Here is a 15,976-nt window from a genome sequence, read left to right as displayed (position 1 = left end):
AAGAATCCTGATGCTCGCACCATTTTAAATTCATCAAAACACCAAGAGTCTCTTGGAACTTTCATCATTTTGCATTTATCAGAAACATCAAAAGAATCTTGATGCATGTACCATTTTGAATTCATCAAGAGCAACAAGAGTCTCTTCGTTTTTTGCATCATTTTCCGTGCATCAAGAGCATCAAACGAATCTTAATGCTTGTAACATTTTCCATTCATCAACCCACTCTTAATGCTCTCATTATTTTCCATTCAAAAAACATTAAAAGAATCCCGATGGCATCATCTTCCATTCCGTACAAGTAACTCGAGACTTTATTTATCAGTATAAACGTTTCCATTCATCTAAAATTACAACGATATAATATCAATTCGATTCCATATTTATCTCGCATTACTGATACAATATATTAAAATTTTCTAGAACAAATCGAGATTTTTAAAATTTCAAATACACCAGACATATTCACACACACCAACTTATACTTTAAATATGCTCATGCGTGTTAAAGCAGTTTTAAAAATAACACTACATCACGAGTTAATACTGTACTTTGTATTCTTTACATGACTTCACCAACGTAATTGTAGAGATATCAGAATAGTGCTACAGCCATTGCATGTCAATGACTTTGATAACTTCTCTCTCTCTCTCTCCACGCTGTTAAACTTCCTCCCTCCCCCTTTCTGTCTCGTCCTTAAGCAATGAAAGATGCCTGAAAGTCTCGTAACAATACTCCAAATAATAACAATTAAAGGTATTTTATAGCAACGTGTTGTCGTTGGTGACGTATATCAATATGGCAGAAGAGGGAGAGGGGGAAACCTGTAAATCTCGCGAGAATTGCAAGGTTTGTGTTGTGTTCTGTACCGTGCTCCGCTCGTGACGGATGGCCGAAATGCCCAACATAAAGTCTGCAGGTGGTAGATAAGTAATCGGTTTGTCATAGAAATGTATTAAGTTACAATACATTCTTAGATAAAAACATCTACGAAAAATGTCTTTAATATTTATAATTCTTTTAAAGACATGTTTTTTCTATATTTTAAATGGGGGATACGCCTTACTTTCACGTGTTTTTTACTCGGAATCGAGTCATTTCTGTCGTGTAGACCGATTTAAAAGCGAATAATTTAAACAATACAAACCAATTCAAATACTTTAATATCTGTGACATAAGAGCATTCGGTTTTCTTAGAAAGGAAAGTTTTCAACGAGTTTTAAATTATTAATTTGATTTTTACGTGACGTGTATAAAAAAATCATCTGAAATATTTCAGATGGAATAAATTCTTGAAAAACTTATAAAATACGAATTAAAACATTTTAATAAACATTCTAAACCAAAATTATAAATTAATTTTTAGATGTTTTCATTTATTTTTCACTAATTTCAGAAAGTATTTGCATTTCACTCAACAGATGGTGCTAATAGTAAATATATATACTGTATATATTTAAAGTAACGAGCGCCATCTAGATAATAATGAAGATAATTACTGTACTACATTTTTGAATAATTTGAATTAATGAGTGTTAATATATATAAATATTTTGTTAGAAAATGAGGGAAATTTTAATATTTTGATTGATTATTTTCCATTAAGAGACTTAGAAAAAGAATGTTTAACAATCTGATACAAGAAACATTGACAAGTCCACTAATGGACAATTGTGTTGATGATGGGACGAGATGGCAGTCAACTACAAGAAATGGGAGGATCTATTCCTAGATACGGAAAATTACATTGTGTACTTCTAATTTAGAAAGGAGAAATTTCGTTTAACAAACCTTTTTTCTCGTTTTTTAACCGCAAGTTAACAAGGGAGGAAAAAATCCCCAATGTCAAACACCGCTCTAATTAATTATGAAAACATTTTTTAAATAAAAAAAAAGAAACCAGGATAAAATTACGATAAAAACACAAAAATCTTCATTTAAAAGTTAAATATAGAAGGAAAAAAAATCTTTTTTTTATTTTCTAAAAAAACAATCTCCCTCCCAAACTACATCTAGCTCCATCTGGTGTTTAAAATATTTTTTAAAAAACAATAATAAAAATCGCATTATCCGACTTGCCCGCTTCTATAACAATATTGAAATCTGAATATTATCAATAAATTTTCTTCTATCGCTTCCATAAAGTAAACTGGATTTATTTTAAAGAATATCTTTCAGAAAGGGAGGCGAAATGTATATTTATATAGAAAGAAAATTTAATAATAAAGGAAGAAAAAATTCAAATCCTGGTACCAGTTAATAAAAGGCCGCATCGTATATTAAATGTTATGAACCTTATGAAGTGGACAGAGAGGGGGAGGAGAAAAAAATAAAATAAAATAAAGTAGTTTAGAAAACTTTATTTTCTTCAGAAACGATTTTTAAGTGAAGAAATTCCGTTTTACAAATCGCATTTGACCAAGCTTTTGCAGTGTGTAATGCAAGGAACCCGTCTACAATCAATCCACCTTTTCGAATTTTATTTATCTGTTCCATTCTGACTTTATCTCTCTTCTTACAAAAAGAAAATAAGCTTACAAGAGTCCAAATGAAATTTCCTGTCCCGAACGGGAAACCCGTTCAATTGAGTAACTTCCCTTTGACTACCGATCTGTATTTTAGAAAAATCGGTTATAAGATCCGTGCGACAGATGGCGCCAGCCACATTTCCACCCTTTTTTTTTGTGTGTTTAAATTATATAAAACGTTGTTAAACTTCTTTATTATTAACTCGTACACACAAAAAAAATTAAAATTTAAGAAAATAAATAATAAAATTTGCGCAGTTTTGTACGCTATTTAAAAAAAAAACAAACGTAATATTGAATACTGTATATTCCGCCAGGCGGCGTGCTTTAACTACAGCCGCCATTTTAAAACAAAATGGCGCTGTATGAAAAGTTCATCGATATCGTTTCAGTGTTATAAACGAACTAAAATTGTTATTATTATTATTATTTTATTTTACTAAAAATTATGAAGTACATTTTTTAATATGACATATTAAAATAGAGAAATTTATTAAAGAAAAAAAGGAACAGGTCTGGGGAAAATATGCGTTAAGATAAACGGGAACTTTGGAATAAATAGAATAAAACAAAACGTTGTTTAAATTTTAATACTGTTAAATTATAAATAAAAAATTAAAATTTCTATCGTTTTGTACGCTTTTTTTAAAATTTATTATTGAATCATTAACTTTATATTCCGCTAGGAGGAGTTCTTTATGTAAGGACGCCATTTTGTTTCAAAATGGCGTTAATATTAAGGTTCATCGACATTAGTGCCACGAAATATAGTTTTACCAACAAAACAAATATTATTATTATTATGACTTTTATTAAAAATTTATAAAATATGCTTTTTAATATTACAGATTTTAATTTTACTCGAGTGTAAAATATATATATATATATATTTTAATAAACAAGAAAGGAACGGGAGTGAAGAAAAAATACTTTAAGATAAATGGAATAAAACGAAACGTTGTTAAATTTCTTTATTATTAACGTATAAATAAAATTTACGAAGATAAACGAGCAATTATTTATTTGTGACACCGTCATAATGCCGGGTTGCAATTTTTAATCATATTTTTAATTTAATTAAAAATATACGCTCTCCATCTCAAATTAGTAGTGGCTTGTCCCTGTATATCATACTTTTCCTTTAACGATAGAGTCGTGCCAGTCATCTATTAACTGCACTCAGGGGATAAGTTTTGAATTGATATAACGTGACTTCCGGTTTGCACCGGAAGTTTTATATATAGTTAATCGGGGCTTCCCGCCCATAAGGTTTCTATATCTGGTTTCGTCTTTCATCTGTCTAACTCCGTTCTCGAGTTAAAGAAAAGACAGACAGTGGGAATTTATAGGTTTACAATTTTTTTAAATTGCAATCCAATAATATAATTTGTATAAATTTTTACACTTTTCAAAAGAAATTATTAAATCATTAACAGTTTACTCTACCAGGCGTCATGCTTTATCTACGGCCGCCATTTTTAAACAAAAGGCGCATCACCCACATCGATTCAGTATCACGAAATACAGTGTTACAGACAAACTAAAAATATTATTATTACTTTTATTAAAAATTTATAAAGTATATTTTTTAATATTACATTACATATTTTAATTTTACTCGAGTGTAAATAATATATATATTTTTTTAATAAACGAGGAACGGGAGTGGGAAAGTAAATTCGCTAAGATAAATAAACAATGTTAAATTTTTTTACTCCTAAATTACAAATATACAATAAGGGTGTACGAAAATAAATAATTTTTATACATTTCTTATATTTAAAAAGTTAAATAAATAAATAACAAATATTCCACCAGGCGGCGTCGTGGTTTAACTGAAGCCGCCATTTTAAAACAAAATGGCGCTGTATGAAAGGTTCATCGACATCGTTATCGTGTCGCTAAATATAGAATGACAGACAGACTAACAATGTTATTATTATTGTTATTAAAAATTTATAAAGTGTATTTTTTATATTGTTTTAATTTTTTTCTATCGTAGAAAATTTTTTTGTAAATACAGACGAAAAAGAAGAAAGAAAGAAAAAAGAGACAGGGAGCGGGAAAGGAAAAAAGTAAATGCGTTAAAATAAATGGAAAAATTAAGTTTTATTTTATATCATTTCCTTTTTTCCTTACAAATTTTAAAGTAAATTATCGAAGGAACATCGATTTAAAATACGTTCCAAGAGAGAAAAACTAATCGTATTATAACCTCCAGCTGTTAAAATTGATTTTTAATGCGAATTCGGTAGAAGCCAAAGGAGAAGAATAATAAAAAAAAAAAAATTATATTTTTCAATAAAGTGGACAGAGAGGGGGAGGAGAAAAAAAATAAAATAAAATAAAGTAGTTTAGAAAACTTTATTTTCTCCAGAAACGATTTTTAAGTGAAGAAATTCCGTTTTACAAATCGCATTTGACCAAGCTTTTGCAGTGTGTAATGCAAGGAACCCGTCTACAATCAATCCACCTTTTCGAATTTTATTTATCTGTTCCATTCTGACTTTATCTCTCTTCTTACAAAAAGAAAATAAGCTTACAAGAGTCCAAATGAAATTTCCTGTCCCGAACGGGAAACCCGTTCAATTGAGTAACTTCCCTTTGACTACCGATCTGTATTTTAGAAAAATCGGTTATAAGATCCGTGCGACAGATGGCGCCAGCCACATTTCCACCCTTTTTTTTTGTGTGTTTAAATTATATAAAACGTTGTTAAACTTCTTTATTATTAACTCGTACACACAAAAAAAATTAAAATTTAAGAAAATAAATAATAAAATTTGCGCAGTTTTGTACGCTATTTAAAAAAAAAACAAACGTAATATTGAATACTGTATATTCCGCCAGGCGGCGTGCTTTAACTACAGCCGCCATTTTAAAACAAAATGGCGCTGTATGAAAAGTTCATCGATATCGTTTCAGTGTTATAAACGAACTAAAATTGTTATTATTATTATTATTTTATTTTACTAAAAATTATGAAGTACATTTTTTAATATGACATATTAAAATAGAGAAATTTATTAAAGAAAAAAAGGAACAGGACTGGGGAAAATATGCGTTAAGATAAACGGGAACTTTGGAATAAATAGAATAAAACAAAACGTTGTTTAAATTTTAATACTGTTAAATTATAAATAAAAAATTAAAATTTTTATCGTTTTGTACGCTTTTTTTAAAATTTATTATTGAATCATTAACTTTATATTCCGCTAGGAGGAGTTCTTTATGTAAGGACGCCATTTTGTTTCAAAATGGCGTTAATATTAAGGTTCATCGACATTAGTGCCACGAAATATAGTTTTACCAACAAAACAAATATTATTATTATTATGACTTTTATTAAAAATTTATAAAATATGCTTTTTAATATTACAGATTTTAATTTTACTCGAGTGTAAAATATATATATATATATATTTTAATAAACAAGAAAGGAACGGGAGTGAAGAAAAAATACTTTAAGATAAATGGAATAAAACGAAACGTTGTTAAATTTCTTTATTATTAACGTATAAATAAAATTTACGAAGATAAACGAGCAATTATTTATTTGTGACACCGTCATAATGCCGCGTTGCAATTTTTAATCATATTTTTAATTTAATTTAAAATATACGCTCTCCATCTCAAATTAGTAGTGGCTTGTCCCTGTATATCATACTTTTCCTTTAACGATAGAGTCGTGCCAGTCATCTATTAACTGCACTCAGGGGATAAGTTTTGAATTGATATAACGTGACTTCCGGTTTGCACCGGAAGTTTTATATATAGTTAATCGGGGCTTCCCGCCCATAAGGTTTCTATATCTGGTTTCGTCTTTCATCTGTCTAACTCCGTTCTCGAGTTAAAGAAAAGACAGACAGTGGGAATTTATAGGTTTACAATTTTTTTAAATTGCAACCCAATAATATAATTTGTATAAATTTTTACACTTTTCAAAAGAAATTATTAAATCATTAACAGTTTATTCTACCAGGCGTCATGCTTTATCTACGGCCGCCATTTTTAAACAAAAGGCGCATCACCCACATCGATTCAGTATCACGAAATACAGTGTTACAGACAAACTAAAAATATTATTATTACTTTTATTAAAAATTTATAAAGTATATTTTTTAATATTACATTACATATTTTAATTTTACTCGAGTGTAAATAATATATATATTTTTTTTTAATAANAAAAATATATATATATATCGATAGACCGTATCAAATCGAAATTTTATGATTTTATATTGAAGTAAGTAAAGTAAAGATCGATAAGAATTTAAAATGGATGCTCCTTTTTATTATTTTACTTTATAGAATAAGAGAATAGAACATAATAATTGCTGTATCCCACGACTTAGTTTGCAAATCTAGAGACCTATCGATAGATTTTACTTATAAAAAAACTAGTAAAGTCATTGGATAGTCAATAAAAGCAAAGGAATTTTTATCTAGGAACCAAGAAAGTAAATCCACTTGTCAAGACAACAAATTCAGTTTAAAGGAATCTGAAGAAATCTGGAAGAGAAAATCAAGGAAGAAAAAAAGAAGAAGAAGAAGAAAATAAACCTAAGCTTAAATCTGATAAAAATGTAGTAATTTTACAAAATTGAGTTGACATTTCTCTTTAAGAAAATAATAAAAAAAAAATAATAATAAATTTGTAGTCTCTCTCTCTCTCTCTCTCTCTTTCTCTCTCCTATAGAAAATATCGAATCAAAGTCACTAGATTAATCAATATATAAAATTCTTGATAGTAAAATTAAGAGAAAGTAGAACAGCTGAAACAAATTTGATTGGTTCTTAGATTTGATTGATTTGAATAAAGTTTTTAAAAATATTTTCCTTTCTATAGAATATAAATCTGTAACCAGTCGAAATTCAAAGTAATAACGTTGGATGATAGCCTTTGAAAGTAATATATTCTTGTAATATGGATAATAGCTTCTTCATGATGCTTCTACGTATTAAAAATTGAAAGTAAAGTAGTGTTTTTTTTTTTATCTTCAAAAAAAAAAAATATATATATATATAAAATAAAATATATGATGTTTATCGTTACTTACAACAGCTTAAAATTTAACTTATTAAATTTTAATTTTATACAGGAGTTATTAAAGGTAATTTATAATGTTTTTTTTTATCAATAATTACCTTTAAAATATACGGAATTTTATCTCTTTTAAAGTACAGATAAGCTATTTAGTAACATAGAACGAATGTAAATTATCCATTTTAAGATCCCGATGTCTTGCATCATTTTTTTAAAAAATTAACTTATTATTTTTATTTTTTTAATGATTATTTTTTAAAATATACAGAATTTTTTTATCTATTTTAAAGTATTTAGTAACCTTTAACGTATTAAAAATTAAAAATAAATTAGCTATTTTAAGATAAATATTCCTCTCGCATCTCAAAGATCCGCATCATCATTACAATTAATTTATCATCATTATTATTATTATTATTATTAATTCTTAATAATTATCTCGATAATATTTAATTTTTGATTTATGTTAAAGTATATAACGTTTTACAAATCAAATATAGACTAATAAATCTGATTATCGAATCCATTAGATCCGCATCCCAAGACTAGGGATGCGGATGATGTGGAAGATGAATTGAGTTTATTAAGTATAATATTAGTGATTTTACTTATTTTAATCGTTAAAAAAATATGTTATTTTTCTTTCTTTAAATATTGATAATAGTGTTTTATATATTTTAAATAATTTATCTTACGTAAGTTTTTCCACGAGCATCCTGTAGCAAGGGAAGTAAATAATGTTCTTATACATTAATAAATAGAAAAAATATGAAATGCAAATAAAGAAGTGGGACGAAAAAAAAGCTCGAATATATATATATAAAGAAACGAATATAAAAATATCCAAATTTTATTGAAATTTCTTCAGGATGCTAGTTTACGTTTAGAATGTCCAAAGTCTGGAGAAGAAAAATATTTGTAAGGAAACTGTCAGAAAAAAATAAATAAATAGCTACTTAACAAAAACTTATGACGTAGAACAAGAAACCGAGGAAATAATATATTATAGTATAGAAGTAAAATATAAAAAAAGAGAAGGAAGTAATTCCAAAGCTGCAGATTCTGAGAAAAAATCATAAATATTTGAAGACAGAATGCAGTTTGGAAGCGGCGATGCGAAATTTCCCATCATTCCTCGCTGTCCGGCTCTCCCCCCTTTTCCTCCTCCTCTTCCCCCCGACTTTTTTTTTTTTCTTCGGTGTGTGTCTTCAGTCGGCATTACTACTTCGCCTGACTTATGACAAATTGAAGGTCCCGGATCAGAAAGTTTACGATAAACGAATCAATGGCTAGGAAAATGTAAAAGTTATTTCTAAGTTTCGCTTCACTACGTACATTTAAGTTATTGGTCATTGTTTCCAACGATTCGACCAATCAGATAACGTTTTGCATTTTTTTGAAATTTATTACTTAACTAAGGTGATATCGGAATGACTAAGTTAAAGAGAAAGAGGATGGAGAAGAGAGAGATGCTATCCTCTCGCATCCGGAGGAGAAGGAAGAAGAAGAAGAAGATGATGCAGAAAATTGGATAACTAGAACATTGTTTACGTTATTTTAAACTCGGTTCGATGCTTCTAGAACTGTCAGATGAATTTTAAATTAATTTAAAGTTATTTAATAACGTTCTGGTTTTAGTTTTACTCTTTCTTTTCGTTGAGAATTTCTTAATAATTAAAGTTATGAAGAGATAATCGGGTGAATAAACACTTTGGCTATCAATCTATCCAATCTGAACGATAAGAGATATTAAAAAAAATTATAAAAGAGGATAAATTAGTAATTCTCTTTTTAATATTGTCAGATAAAGATTAAAATATATAAATAAACCTGGCTATCTACAAGGAAACGTAACCTGTACTAATATCTGCTTTATCAAGATCTATATGCAGCATTAACTTAAGCCATGTCGCGTGTTTGAACATTATCAATCTTTGTTCCCTGTACGAATGGCTTAAACGTGCAGTTTTTGGCACTTTTTTTGGCCTCCCCCTTCTCTTTTTTTTTTTTAAAGTGCTGGACAGCATCATTTGCTTCCCTCATTAATCACTCCCTTATCGATACGTTTGGAGAACTTTTTCAAAATGCTGATTCACTTCGAACTGCGTTATTTTAGACGAAATTTATGTCGATTATCTAACTAATTCCCCCTTCCTTTCAAGGTAGCAAAAGTGATGCTGATGATCACCAAAGATGATTAATTTAATTGTAGAATATCTTTCATTTCGTAATTACCTTTTTTCGGCTCGATTTTTCGACGTTTCCTTGATCGAATTTGCATTAATTCTGTCTTTCTAACAGTTATAAAGTTATGTAATAAATCAGTTGTAAGCAAGCTAAATCACAATTGATGCTGAAGATGAGAAGTGATGTTCCTCGTTATCCTTTCTCCTCTTCGATTCTAGATGCAGAATTATTAAATAAATAAGTATATATTATGTAAATATGTTTAAAATATATATATATATAAAGTCGAACCTTTATTAATAACAACCTTCCAACAACGGACATCTCTAAACTACGGCCATTTTTATGTTCGAATCAATGGTCGTTGTTCAGAGGTTGGGCTCAATTTACAATTGTTTTCCTAATCACAAATGCATTAACTATAGCTCTATAACAATTGTAGAGTTGTGTAATAAATCAGTTATAAGCAAGCTGAACTGATGCTGAAGATGAGGATGCTAATGCTCTTCGTTATCCTTTCTTTGCTTCGATTCTAGATAAAGAATTGTATGTTATATTATTACGTAAATGAGTACATATTATGTAAATGAATTCAAAAAATATAGTGTCAAACCTCCTAATGACGGCCACCTCTAAACGGCGACCGTTTCTCCTGAATACTACTTTTAAAACGCATACATAACACAAAACAAAACTACACAATAATTAAATACTAAATACAAAATAACCTGGAAACAACGGCCATTTTAATGTTTTCGTCAGTGTCCGTTATTCACAGGTTTGACTGTATTTTATAATAATTTACTTTCAAAATAAACTTGAGAAAAATCAGAAAGGAAGATGATGAGCTAATTAAAATAAATTTATTCAAGTTATTTCATATAATTTAAGGTTTTTGTCACCCTGTGCCAAGTTCAAAGGTCACCAGGAAATTTCTCTATGTTGGGGAAGAATTAAAATATATATATTTTTTAAAACAAAGTCATTTATATAGGATAAAAAATGAACAAGACGATTTATATATATAGAAGTACTTCAAATACGATTTTCAAATAAAAAATGGGGGTAAAATAATGCAGAAAAATAGCCAAGAGAATCAAAATGAATAAAAGTACGAAGAGAAATGTTGAAAGAGAACGGTCTATTGGGGGTAAAACAGAAGGAGATTTCAACATTCTGTTACGTCATCGAACATCATCCCCTTTTATTCCCCTGCTAACATAAAAAAAAAAAAGTATTTTTAAAATTCAAAAAGCGATCTTTCGATCGAAGACGAATAAAACTAAATAAATAAATAAAGAAAAATGGCAAATTTTTCAGAAAAAAAAAATCAAGAAGAAAAAGGCATTATCTAAAGTCTAACCGAATGGAAATCCAATACTCGATTTACTAAACGAATTACCACTAAGAAGAGGTCTTAAGTCTTATTAATGACTTGTCTGTTAAGAATTACCTTTTATATATTAAATGACTTAAATGCACGCTATACATATCTACAGAATTAATATTATTATATATTAAAAAAATATTGTGTAAAGGTGATATTTCCCACATTACTCTCTCTCCATTTCCTTCCCTACTTCTTCCTTTTCCTCCCTTCTTCTCCTTCTTCCCCTCATCTTCTTCTCCCTCAACTTCTCCCTCCTCCTCCTCATCCTCTTTCTCTTTCCCATGGAGGAGGAGGAGGGGATCAACAGGATTTTCTCATGAAAAATATATTTAAATTAAAAATAAACAAATACTAGTAAATTTAATGAGAAAATACGAATCGATATAACAAATTAAACTTTGTTTCTAATATTTAAAATAGTAAATTATTCGAGAAAATAAATATTTAATGGCTCAAAAGTCGAAAGGAGATGGAGAGGAAGAGAGAGAGCATCTATCGAACGTTTTAATTGTTTATATATTAATAAATTTTATTCGAAATCTATAAATATGATTAAAGTACCTTACGGTTTACATTAATAAAGGCGAATTAGGGCCAAGTTTGTTAGTTAATTAAACCCTTTAATTAACTGTTAATCACTGTTGTTAATCTGCTTTACTTAGGGCCTTACTAATCGCTTAATTAACTGCTGTGACTCGATTAAATGGTCAAAAGGGGAATTATCGAATATAAGATTAAATCATTTTTGGGACCGTATTACTGATTTCGTGCCTAGTTTAGAAGATGAGAAAGAGTTACGTGGATGCTGGAAGATGCTACATCCGTCTTAAGATGATGCGACTCTCGTGATCCAGAGCTTTGTCTAAGGAATTAGGTGATCCTTCTGTCCCATTCTTAAGATATCTAAGACGATTATCAAGGCAAAATCATTGTAAATTTGCCTAGTAGGAGGGTTATCAGGTAGTTAAAATGTGTGTGCACCTTAGACTTTGTTAAGAAAACAAATGCAGCGAGGTTTGTACTATAGATTATAGATGCGGAATTGTACGTTGTATTGTTGTGTATACGAGCATATATTATGGAAATATGCTAAAAAATATATATATACAGTCGAACCTCCATTTACAGCGACCTTCTAACGACGGCCTCCCTCTAAATGGCGGCCACTTTTTATGTTCCTTTCAGCGGACGTTATTCAGAGATTTGATCCAGTTTTTAATTACTTTTTCTTAATAAAAAACGCATTAATTGTAGCTGTGTAACGGTTACAAACTCATAGAATAAATCAATTATAAGTAATATTCAGTACAACTGATGCTGAAGATGAGAGATGATGCTCTTCGTTATCCTTTCTCCGCTTCCACTTTAGATGCAGAATTGTACTTTGTATTATTGTATAGACGATTATAAATTGTGTAAATATGTTTATAAATAAATAAAATTGAATTTCTATTAACGGCAACCTCTCAACAACGGCCACCTCTAAACGGCGGACGAAAAAAAAATTCGTATAAATTACCATACAATATTTTTAACAGACCATACATTAACGAATACACCTACAACAAATGAGTATAAAAGAGCGTGCATAGGCATTATCCAGCAATTTATAGATTAGCTTGACAATTTGGAGCCATAAGAAGCTCACTTTAACAACTTTCCTCATTTATTTTTTTTATTTTACGATGAAAAATAATTACCAATTCCTCTTAAAAATCTCCGAAAACTCATCATTAATCCCAGGAAATTTATTCAAATTTCGATTTTAGATTAAATCAAACTCGATCTCCCTCCTCCTCCTCCTCCTCCTCCTTTCCTTTTTCTCAAGGAGATAGTTAGTAAGTGCTTTTAATAATTTATTATTTTATTATTTTTTTTTATTTTTTCCCCCTGAAAATTTCCAGCAGAAAGTGGCAGTTTGTTCTTGTCCACTATAACAATTTCCAAGGTAATCCTTGCAAATAGCTCCTTAACCCATTACTTGCGTTAACGGCAGTAATTTCCCCACACTAATGCTAGCTGCAACCAAACAGAAGTGTCAAGAATACAGATCTCCCTCTAACGAATTTAATTTCCTCCCGTTAAATATCCCTCCCCTATTCTTTTTTTTTTCCTCTCTCTATCTCTTATCCTTAAATCTTAGATTAAAGCAGAGATTAATGGATGTAATTTTTTAATCCGGATTAAAGTTTATCTTCTACTCGATTTTCTCCACTTTAATTTTCCTTTCTTGGAGCCTTGTATAATACGCTTTAACGGACGATTGCTCGACTAATGAGTGAATTGATGCTTTAATAGATGAAGTAATATATTTTTTCATACCTATTCCCTTCATTACAATACATTTTTTCATATCCCATCTCTTTATTTTTCTAATTTCAGCTTTAATAATTCGTTCTCCGACTCCTCTCTCCTCTTACAATCCTTCCTGTTTATAACGATTAAAAAATATGGAAATTAAAGATTAATTTGTTAAAACTGACTTATTATGTAATTAATTACAATAAAAAAATCATTAAATAAACTAATTTTTTTTTAATTTTTAAAATATAAATTTAATTAGATAAGTATGCAAAGATGCTGAAGAGCAGCGAGCATATCTTACTTAGAAAATGCTTTAAAATGCTTTTAAAATATAGAAATTAAAGATCAATTAGTAATTTTTATCGTAATTAATCAAATAATAAATGAGTTTATTAAGTTAATCGTTAATTTCCATATTTTAAAAGTATTTCAAAGTATTTTACAAGTAATATATGCTCGCTGCTCTTCAGCATCTTTGTATACTTAGTTAATTAAATTTACATTTTAAACATTAAAAAATAGTTTAATTAATGATTATTTTAATTTCAATTAATAGAATTATAAATCAGTTTATTAATTTAAACTAGTTTTTTTTTAATGTTTAAATTTAATTAACTAAGTATGCAAAGATGATAAGAAGTAGCGAGCATCTTACCCTTGCAGCATCTTAATCTTATTTAGAAAATACTTTTAAAATATAAAAATTAAAGATTAAATTTAGTAATTATAATTTTTTTTTTAAAAACTCATTAATTAAACTAGTTTTTAATGTTTAAAATGTAAATTTAATTAACTAAGTATACAAAGATGTTGAAGAGCAGCGAGCACGCACATCTTACATTGAAAATGCTTTAAAAATGTAAGAATTAAAAGTATATTTTATTCAAAATTTATTTAAGTAAAGGTAGATCGGATGAAACTTTATTAAAATTCGTTTTCACGCCTTAATGCGGAAGTACAAACCGCATCAGGAATCAAAACATTATCATTTGTGAACATAAACATCCGGATCAACAGATTTCTCAAGCCAAAAGCATCATCATCAGTCTGTTAAATTTTCTTCGGTTTCTGCTTATTCAACGTCATCGCTCGACCGGAAATGACGAAAATAACACACTCATCAACCACGCGACGTTTGAGCAAAAGTTCCCTTCCGCTTCCTCCCCCCCCCACCCAATTTAAATTTCCTCAGATTTAAGCGGATTTGCATGCATACAAAGCAACAATTTGTTCCTCGCCTTTTCGTGTAACACACGTGTAAACGTCTCCAGTAAACGAGATAACGTTAAGAAAACTCTCGTTTTACTTTATTTAAATTGCGATTTTCTCCTCCTACCCCCTTCCATTAACGTGATTATGGAGTGATAATTGCGCGTGCATCTCTTCTAGGGTAAATTATCTATTAAAATTCTGGAATTTAACACCTAATGGCCCACCCCGGAGACGATTTTAAAACTTTATCAAGTTATAAAACAGCAGTGAGGATGCTTAAGGAGTTTTTTCCCGTCTTCATCCTCTACGCAATCGTAAAATTTGATCCGCATCCCATCACGTGACCTGCGGATAATACCCGGTGCCAATCATAATTTATTAAATGCGTAACGAGTAGAAGTAACTTTGATTTACCGAGAGTAATATCGTTTCCACTACGGCGATCACCAGACTAATGATAAATTGATGAAGAAGACAGTTTTCCGCAGCATCCATCCTTCACTTCATTTACATTAATTCTCTCATTCTTTCCTTTCCCTCGTTAACGTTTTCCATGTTAATTCGAATCCTCTACCTTTTCTCTTAAAGAATTTAAAAAAAAGGAGATTTTATAACCTTCCCGCGATTTTTAAAAGCGAATTTATCCCATTTATACCCGTGTCGCCATCTATCGTCGAGAAATGACGACGATTTCATCTGTATTTCTCAAAAAAATTAAAAAATGGCCATCGTGTCGCCGGTTTTCTTTTTATTTCGTGATAATTTATAAGGACATTAATGTTGTAAGTTAGTTTTAACAGAAATTTAGTGTAATAACGCCCTAAACGTGATGGTATCGATTTATCTTCTCCAAGTCCCCCCCCTCTCTCTCTCTCTCTTCATACTTGTGCAATTTATGACAAACAAAAGTTTATGATGTTCTAATGAAACTTCAGTAAACACTGATTACATCACAGGAAACGTCTTTCTGCTGTTATTATTATTTTTTTTCCTCCTATTTTTTCCCCATTTTCAGGAGACAGAATTGATGCATCGTCCCTATATTCACAGAGGGAGAGAGCCTCTGAGAAATAATAAATAAATAAATAAATAAATAAAACTGTGCTTAATATCATCATAGGATGTCATTCAATAATAAAATATTTATTCTTTTATAAAGTATATAAAAGATAAAATGTGGGGAGGAGAGAAAAAAATTAAATTAAATTGGGAGAAATAAATTGATTTTGACAAGAAAATCTTTTATGTAAACTAATGTCTTTCTATGGAGTTAAAAAAAATATATATATATTCAGTTTTTTTTT

The 15,976-nt window shown here is 29.2% G+C and overlaps 1 long non-coding RNA gene across 1 annotated transcript in view; it reads right to left on the bottom strand.

Annotated features, from left to right (window-relative positions):
* Positions 1 to 8,791: 8,791 nt before the first annotated feature.
* Positions 8,792 to 15,976, bottom strand: part of LOC111637010 — an 11,808-nt gene continuing 4,623 nt past the window's right edge. Inside the window, exons 2-4 of the long non-coding RNA XR_002758669.1 lie at positions 13,479 to 13,584; positions 10,058 to 10,298; positions 8,792 to 9,980 (exon numbers count right to left, since the gene is read on the bottom strand). This is a non-coding gene — a long non-coding RNA (uncharacterized LOC111637010). The remainder of the gene's footprint in view (positions 9,981 to 10,057; positions 10,299 to 13,478; positions 13,585 to 15,976) is intronic.

The sequence above is a fragment of the Centruroides sculpturatus genome, unplaced genomic scaffold (genome assembly GCF_000671375.1).
Source record: "Centruroides sculpturatus isolate CEXI.00-Female unplaced genomic scaffold, Cexi_2.0 scaffold146, whole genome shotgun sequence".
Lineage (NCBI taxonomy): Eukaryota > Metazoa > Arthropoda > Arachnida > Scorpiones > Buthidae > Centruroides > Centruroides sculpturatus.
Note: the sequence above shows the minus strand (reverse complement) of the source record. Positions and strands in the feature narration are given on the sequence as shown.